Source organism: Trichechus manatus, unplaced genomic scaffold, assembly GCF_000243295.1.
Source record: "Trichechus manatus latirostris isolate Lorelei unplaced genomic scaffold, TriManLat1.0 scaffold00331, whole genome shotgun sequence".
NCBI lineage: Eukaryota > Metazoa > Chordata > Mammalia > Sirenia > Trichechidae > Trichechus > Trichechus manatus.
The window spans coordinates 110675-120593 of NW_004444267.1; positions in this window are offsets into that span (position 1 = coordinate 110675).

The window sequence follows — 9919 nt, forward strand, 5'->3', positions numbered from 1 at the left end:
AGTTTATGCATCTTTAACAACAACATGGAAGAAGCGAACAAATATGTTTCTCAGTGTATCTTATCAGGGAGAACCAATTTTTGAACTTGTTCTATTTGATCACCTGACAAAGGGTCATGTCTGACAAGCTTCTCCACTTTAGTTTTTTGTTTTGACCTTCATAATTAAATTCCCTCTGTGAGGAAGCAATGTGAAACTATATAAACGTCCCCTTCCTCCTCAGTCTTGCAATTTATTCATTTACTAATTTATAACAATAAGACATAGTACATGATTTTCTACTTTATTCGATCAGTTACATTACAGTATAATCGTTATTTATTGTGATGATCAAATTTTCCCAGACCGATAGGCGCTCATGCAAGCTGGTTCTTGAGTCTTCTTGACATGTGTTTATCTTATACTTTCTTTGTTACAGCTCTGGAATCAGCATTTCTCTAAGTTCTGGTTCCTTTTAATGGTATTTAGAATGAGAGCTGCAAGAAAGGAGTGCTCACTGCTGTTGGGTATTACTCCTTTCAAGGAATGTGTGTATGTGTGAGTATGAGAGAGACAGAGAGAGAATGTACACATTTATATGTATAATTATTTCTATATCTATCTATATATTCCTATGTACAATGATTTCTGCTATAAATCTTGTTTTGAAAACTTGAATTTGTTCCAGTGTAATTGATGCATTAGGGAACAATTAGAGCATAGGACAAATTTCGTAGTCTCAGGTTAGACACAAGTGCACGAAGCCTCTCTTCCTGAGGGCGAGCCCTGAGGACTATGTCAACTCTGAGACACGGAAACAATGTGTGTTTCAAAATTATTGAAAGTGATAAATAATGCTATTTAGATTAATTGGATGCTGTGATTAAAAATCTCATACTCTACTCAGATGTCCTATTTCTGGAAGTTTTTCTATTTTTGGCTCACATATAAATTGAGAGATTAGTTCATAATTGTTGACTGTAATTACAGTTTGATGAAAATTGAAATGTTTTCAGGCTTTACCTGCTTTTATTTCCACGAATAGTCTTCTAGCTGTTGATTGTACAGCTTAGAGAGCTCTGCCTAGCTAGGAGAGGAGGTAAAATTGTACTTCATTCTTCTAGGGATTTTATCAGAGCTAAAATAAATACACTAAAAAGTCCTAACTTATTGACCAAGTGACCACTTTTGTGAATAACTGGGTACATTTTCTAGATGTACAGGTCACTGGGTTACTTAAATTCCAAGTGTACTTGACACCTAAGAAACAGTTTGGGAGTGTTAGACATGCTGGTGTCCTATAGATGGTCTCCAGAAGTAACTTCTTAAATGGAACAAGAAGGCGATCACGGTTTATAATCATGGATGTAGTGAGAGAGGTAGATATGCAGATTAGTAATAATAGCACATTTTATAAAGAACCAACTACTTACTAATAATTTATAACCAATACAACCTACCATAGTGGATCATATTTTGGGAATCAAATTGCCCATCTTTCAAGTTGGAATTTTGGTAAACTAGTGCTCTATAAATGTAGATAACATGCCCAGTCACGAATAAAGGTAGACAACTGGTCAATAAATTAGATTGTCTGTATATATTTATTTCAGTTTTGACAAATCCTCTAGCTAAATAATATTATCTATTGAGTTATGGAGATTTTAAGTAGCTTGCCACAAGTAACAAAACAAAAGGCAGAACCTGAATTTAAATTCAGGACTGCCTGGTGCCAAAGGCCACACTCTTTGTCAATGTGCCATACTGCACCAGGCATGCCTTAGATTCAGAAATTCATTACTATGATGAAATATTTGGGGATGAAGGGAGAAGAAATTTTGGTCACATTTTCAAGAATCCAGACAACAGGTTTTGTTTGTAACATGAAAGTTTGTAAAAGTGGCTGTGTTGAAGATATGTCTATAATCAGAAATTGTCTATATTAATACATAATCAGAACAGTAAATCTGCAACATTGCAAATATAATTCATAATTCATGTTCTGACATAGTTTAAAATATAAAAAGGAAGTGCAAACAGAGTTTTGAGACCATTTTCACACACCATTTTGATGAGGAAAAGATAACGATAAAAAGAGCCAACTAGAACAATAAACAATAAACAAATCATCTTTAGTCCAGAAAATTCCAGTTCAGAGGTTTTTGTTCAGGCAGGTTCAGGGCCTCAATCACTGCCTACCTGCCTGTCCCCTAACTCTCTGCAACTACCCTCTCTGGCTCAAGAACTTGCTCCAGGCTCTCTTTCCTGCCTCCTTTCAATCTTACATTTCATCAGGTTTATTCTGTTTTCAAACTGTTGCTTCTCACTTTGATTCCCCTTCGCTGCTTGGAACCTTATAGAATAATGACTTGGTTATGAGACTGTGGTTTAGAACTAAGTTTTGACCCTAGAATCAGTCACTTGCGTTGAACTCTCAGACACTGAAGCTCATGGGCCAACTCTAGGTCCCAACACTGCAGTCTTAGCAACACAGGTAATTATCACTTAAATATAAGAAAAAGTGGATACCGAGATGAAAGTTTTAATAATTTTGAGAGGAGTATTATATTGCGACTTAAGTGTGGACTCTGTAGCCAGGCTGTTTAGGTTGGATCCCAACTCTGTCTCTGACTTGTTGTGTGACCTTGGACAGTTTATTTAGTTTATTTGTGTCTCAGTTTTCTCATCTATAAAACAAAAATGGTGATAACTATACCTATTCTCATAGGCTTTTTGTGTTGATTCTAGAAAGATATGTAAAGTACTTATAATAGAGCAGGCACATAATAAACTCTCAGTAAATTTTATTGTTGTTATTATGGCAATGATAAACAAAGATATCGCAAGCTATCAAAATTATTTGCTTTGAGGAATGACCCTTCCATGTTCCATTAATTTGCAAGCATGGTAGAGTGGTGGTTAAGACTGTGTGTCAGCTTGGCTGGGCCATGATTCTCAGTGTTTTGGCAGTTGCGTAATGTTATGATCACTTCCCTGTTGAAATATGGTATGTGATCACCCCCATGACGGAATCTGCTGAGTGGTACTGGTGGGGGCGGGGCCTGTGGCGGCTCACCGCTCAGACTTCATCTCCCACCCTCCTCTGCCTACTTCCTTCCTGCTTGCCTTGTTGGGGTTTTTGCTTGTTCTGGATGTTGCAGCTGGCTCCTGTTCGTCTGGCCTCCAGTTCTTGGGACTTAGGCTAGCAGCTTGAAGGCGTCTTGCCTGCCAATCGTCAATCTTCACAGACTGTGGCAGCACTGCTCTCTGGTCTGCTGATCTTGGGTTTGCCAGCCCCTGTGGGGAATCAGGAGAATTTTTTTCCCTGCCTCATGTACCTGGGGCTTACAGCCTCTAAAAACCATGTGAGCCATTTCCTTGACATAAAGCGTATATATTCTAATTTTGCTACTGTAAAGAACCCAGCCTAAGACATTTGGTACCGACGGTGGTTCTAGAGAAACAACGTTGTAAAGATGAATTTTCTAAATTGGTTCTCAGGTCTGGTTAGTTTTGAAAATGTTGATGACTCTGCTTCCAGTCGTAAAGGGGACACTACTAATCCATGGCGTGAGATGGCAATTCAAATACACAAAATATCACAACCAATAGATCAGGTTTGGGTGAAAGACGAGGCTCTGGGTGACTGCATGGACGAAACCTTTCTACAATTTTGTCATAATGAGAGGTGTAGGGAGGCTGGTTGGTTGGTCCTACTTTCGCTAGACAAACTGGTGAGAGAAAGAGATGAGCTGAGGGCTTCAGAATCAAAGCTCGAGCACCGCATAAACGACCTCAAAGTTTCCACTTGTGCCTTCAAAGAAAGCCTTATTTCTTGTAGTAACAGAGCTGATATTGCCCAAACCCAGACTCTTATTGTACGAGTGGCTGAATTACAAAGCCAACTCAACTGCCAGTCTGGAGAGGTGTCTGAAGTTAAAGTGAGGGCATTGATTGGGAAGAATTGGGATCCTGAAACCCAGGATGAGGACAGGTGGGCAGATAATGAGGAAGCTGGAGACACTGAGCCCCTAAATTCCATTGAATCACTCCTGCCAACAGAACCATTAGCCCCTCCACTCCCATCTAATGAGATTAACCCAGCTGCATCTAAAGCGCCTTTGTCTGAGTTATTGCCTGGGACATCATCTGAGGCAGATGCTTTACAAGACAATGCTGAATGTTCTGAAAACATTTCCCCACCGATTTTGGCTTCTAGACCTATAACTACACTTAAATCCCAGCAAGCCCCAAAAGGTGGAGTACAAAGTGTAACCCAGGAGGAGGTACACTATACTATGAAAGAACTGCTTGACTTTTATAATATGTACAAACAGAAGCCTGGAGAATATGTGTGGGAATGGCTATTAAGGGTGTGGGATAATGGTGGAAGGAACATAAAGATGGCTCAGTCTGAGTTTATTGATATGGGCTCACTAAGCACAGATTCTTCATTCAATGTTTCAGCTCGAGAAGTTAGGAAAGGATCTAATAGTTTATTTGGTTGGGTTGCTAAAGTATGGAGTGCATGGTGACTTACACTAAATCAAGTTGAAGTACCAAACCTACTTTGGTATACTGTAGAAGAAGGTATCCAAAGGCTTAGGGAAATTGGCATGCTAGAGCAGATTTATTCAGGTTAGACCCACAGAACCACACATGGAGTGCCCAGAGGACATACCTTTTACCACAACGGTGAGGAATAAATTTGTGGAGAGAGCCCCAGTATTCTTAAAGACTGCTGTGACTGCTATTTTATGTAAGTCAGATTTGACAGTGGGTACTTCCCTAACTGAATTAAGATACCTAACTACAATGGGGCTGATTGGAGCCCATGGAGGTAGGGGCTAAGTGGTGGCACTCAATTGACAAAAGCAAGGTGGGTGTGGTTACCATAATGGACAGCAGAGTCAAAGCAGTAATCAGAATAGTCTGACTCATATGGACTTATGGCATTGGCAACTTAGTCATGGTGTCCCTAGAAGTGAAATAGATAGGAAATCTACCAAATATTTACTTGATCTGTACAAGCGCGTGAATTCTAGGTCACGTAAACAGCAGTCTAACTTGAATCACCAGAATAGAGTCACAGCCCTTCAGTCAATTCCCAGACTTGAGCGAGTTTACAGATCCACAACTCCTTGATTGAAGGGGAGGCCGGGTCCCCTTGAGGAAGAACTCCAATACATGCCAAGAACTTATACTATTGATCTTTCTCCTAGCCTTCCCCAAAGGGATCTATGGCTTTTTACGAGAGTAATTGATCATTGGGGAAAAGGAAATAATCAGACTTTTCAATGATTACTGGATACTGGCTCTGGACTGATACTAATTCCAAGAGACCCAAAACATCACTGTGGCCCACCAGTCAGAGTAGGGGCATATGGAGGTCAGGTTATTAATGAAGTCTTAGCTCATGTCCATCTCACATTAGGTCCAGTGGGTCCCCAAACTCATCCTGTAGTGATTTCCCCAGTTCCAGAATGCATAATAGGAATAGATACACTCAGCAGCTGGCAGAAACCCCACATTGGATCCCTGACAAGCGGAGTAAGGGCTATTATGGAAGGAAAAGCCAAGTAGAAGCGCCTATCTAGGAAAATAGTAAACCAAAAGCAATACTGCATTCCTGGAGCTAGTGCAGAGATTACCGCCACCATCAAGGACTTGAAGAATGCAAGGGTGGTGATTCCCACCACATCCCCATTCAACTCGCCTATTTGGCCTGTGCAAAAAACAGATGGATCTTGGAAAATAACAGTGGATTATCAAAAATTTAACCAGGTGGTGATTCCAATTGCAGCTGCTGTTCCAGATGTAGTCTCATTGCTTGAGCAAATTAATATATCTCCTGGTACCTGGTATGCAGCTATTGATCTGGCTAATGCCTTTTTCTCCATACCTGTTTCAGAGGACCACCAGAAGCAGTTTGCCTTCAGCTGGCAAGGCCAACAATACACCTTCACTTTCCTACCTCAGAGCTACATCAACTCTCCAGCTCTATGTCATAATTTAGTCCACAAGGACCTTGATCATCTTTCCCTTCCACAAGATGTCACACTGGTCCATTACATTGATGACATCATGCTGATTGGACCTAGTAAGGAAGAAGCATCAAAGAATCTGGACTTATTGGTAAAACATTTGTGTGCTAGCGGGTGGGAAATTAATCTCACAAAAATTCAAGCACCTTCCACCTCGGTGAAATTTCTAGGGATCCAGTAGTGTGGGTCATGTCAAGATATTCCTTCTAAAGTGAAGGAAAAGTTATTGCATCTGACTCCTCCCACAACTAAAAAGGAGGCACAATGTCTGGTGGGCCTCTTTGGTTTTGGAAGGCAACATGTTCCTCATCTGAGTGTGCTACTCTGGCCCATTTATCAAATGACTCAAAAAGCTGCTAGTTTTGAGTGGGGCCCAGAACAAGAGACGGCTCTGCAACAGATTCAGACTGCTGTGCAAGCCGCTCTGCCACTTGGGCCATATGATCCAGCTGATCTAATGGTGCTTGAAGTGTCCAGGGCAGATAGAGATGCTGTTTGGAGTCTTTGGCAGGCCCCTATTGGTGAATCACAAAGCAGACCCTTAGGATTTTGGAGCAAAGCCCTGCCAACTTCTGCAGATAACTACTCTCCTTTTGAGAAACAGTCTGGCTTGTTACTAGGCCTTAGTAGAGACTGAATGCTTAACCATGGGACACCAAGTCACAATGCGGCCTGATCTACCCATCATGAACTGGTATTTCTGACCCACAGAGTCATAAAGTTGGACATACACAGCAGTACTCCATCATTAAATGGAAGTGGTATATATAAGATTGGGCACTAGCAGGACCTGAAGGCACAAGTATGTTGCATGAGGAAGTGGCCCAAATGCCTGTGGTCTCCACTCCTGTCACATTATCTTCCATCTCCCAGTCTGCACCTATGGCTTCATGGGGATTTCTTTATGATCAGTTGGCTGAAGAAGAGAAAACTCGTGCCTGGTTTACAGATGGCTTTGTACGATATGCAGGCACCACTAGAAAGTGGACAGCGGCAGCACCACAGCCCCTCTCTGGGACCTCCCTGAGGGACAGCGGTGACAGGAAATCCTCCCAACGGGCAGAAGTTCGAGCAGTACACCTGGTTGTTCACTTTGCTTGGAAGGAGAAATGGCCAGATTTGTGATTGTATACTGATTCATGGGCCGTGGCCAATGGTTTGGCTGGATGGTCAGGGACTTGGAAGGAACATGATTGGAAAATTGGATACAAGGATTTATGGGGAAAAGGTATGTGGATAAACATCTCTGAATGGGCCAAAGAAGTGAAGATATTTGTGTCTCATGTGAATGCTCACCAAAGGAGGAGGAGTTTAACAATCAAGTGGATAAGATGATGCGTTCTGTGGAAACCAGTCATCCTCTTTCCCCAGCTACTCCCATCATTGCTCAATGGGCTCATGAGCAAAGTGGCCATGGTGGCAGGGATGGAAGTTATGCATGGGCCCAACAACTGGACTTCCATTCACCAAGGCTACTTTGGCTACAGCCACTGCTGAGTGCCCAGTCTGCCAACAGCAGAGACCAACACTGAGTCCCCGATATGGCACCATCCCTCTAGGTGATCAACCAGCAAGCTGGTGGCAAGCTGATTACATTGGACCACTTCCATAATGGAAAAGGCAGCGTTTTGTTCTTATCTGAATGGACGCTTACTCTGGATATGGATTTTCCTTCCCTGCATGAAATGCTTCTGCCAAAACTACCACCCTTGGACTTACAGAATGCCTTATCCACCATAATGGTATTCCACACAGCATTGCCTTGGATCAAAGGACTCACTTCAGAGCAAATGAAGTGTTGCAGTGGGCCCAGGCTCATGGAATTCACTGGTCTTACCATGGTCCCCATCATCCTGAAACAGCTGGTTTGATAGAATGATGGAATGGCCTCCTGAAGACACAATTACAGTGCCAGTTAGGTGGTAATACCTTGCAGCATTGGGGCAATGTTCTCCAGGTGGCTGTATATTCTCTAAACCAGCATCAAATATATGGTGCTGTTTCTCCCATAGCCAGGATTCATGGGTCCAGGAATCAAGGGGTGGAAATGGGAGTGGCACCACTCACTATTACCCCTAGTGACTTACTCTCAAAATTTTTGCTTCCTGTCCCCACGACCTTATGCTCTGCAGGTCTAGAGGTCTTAGTTCCAAAGGGATGAATGCTCCCACCTGGAAACGCATCACTGATACCATTGAACTGGAAGCTAAGAATGCCAGCTGGCTGCACTGGGCTCCTTATGCCTCTGGATCAACAGGCAAATAAGGGAGTTACCATACTGGCTGGTGTGATTGACCCTTATTATCAAGAAGAAACCAGATTGATATTACATAATGGAGGTAAAGAAGAGCATGTTTAGAATGCAGGCGATTCCTTAGGGAGTCTCTTAGTACTACCATGCCCTGTGATTAAAGTCAATAGAAAACTACAGCAACCCAATTCTGACATGACTACTAATGGCTCAGACCCTTCAGGAATGAAGGTTTGGGTCGCCCCATCAGGCAAAGAACCACCACCAGCTGAGGTGCTTTCTGAGGGCAAAGGGAATACAGAATGGGTGGTGGAAAAAGGTAGTTCCAAATACCAGTTATGACCACATGACCAGTTGCAGAAACAAGGACTGTAATTGTTATGAGTATTTCTGCTTTGTATGTGTGCATCAAATATTTTTGATTTCTTCAGTTATAAAATATAAGATATAAACAGGGCTAGTGTGTTTTCAGTTGTACGCGTGTTAACTGTATCATGTTAGGCACAAGTATTACTTTGTAATTGTCTTTATTCAGAGATTATGTATGGTTTGGGGAAATGTGTACAGGTGTCAAGGTGACAAGGGGTTGACTGTGATGGTTAAGAGTGTGTGTCAACTTGGCTGGGCCATGATTCTCAGTGTTTTGGCAGTTTTATAATGTTGTGATCACTTTCCTGTTGAAATTTGGTATGTGATCACCTCCATGATGGAATCTGCTGAGTGATACTGGTGAGGGCAGGGCCTGTGGCAGCTCACCACTCCCTTAGCCTTCATCTCCCCACCCTCCTCCACCTACTTCCTTCCTGCTCACCTTCCTAGGGTTCTTGCTTGATCCGAATCCTACAACCGGCTCCTGTTCATCTGGCCTCTGGTTCTTGAGACTTGGGCTAGCAGCTCGCTGGCGTTTTGCCTGCCAGTCATAGATCTTCACAGCCTGTAGCAGCAGTGCTCTGACCTGTCCGTCTGGGGTTCGCCAGCACCTGTGGCTATGTGAATCAGGAGAATATTCTACCCTGCCTCATGGACTTGGGACTTACAGCATCTAAAAACTGTGTGAGCCATTTCCTTGATATAAATCTCTCTTTATATATATACACATTTTACTAGTTTTGCTTCTCTAGACAACTCAGCCTGGGACAGGTATCATACCAGAATTAATACCTCATCCCCCATCTGCCACATCAGCCATACACATATACACACACACACACCCCTAAAATCATACTTCATGCTGAACTAGGAAGAAAAAATTAAGGAGTGTCCTCTCTGGGTGTTATAGACTGAATTGTGTTTCCCAAAAATATATGTCAACTTGGCTAGGCCATGATTCCCAGTATTGTGTGATTGTCCTCCATTTTATGATCTGATGTAATTATCCTATGTGTTGTAAATCTTAACTTGTATGATGTTAACGAGTAATGAGGCAGGATTAGAGGCAGTTGTGTTAATGAGGCAGAAAACAATCTACAGGATTAGGTTGTATCTTAAGTCAATCTCTTTGGGGATATAAAAAAGAGAAGCAAGCAGAGAGGAGTGGGGCCTCATTAATTACCAGTAAGCAAGAAGAGCCAGGAATGGAATGTGCCCTTTGGCCCCAAGTTCCCTCCACTGAGAAGCTCCTAGACCAGAGGAAGATGGATGACAA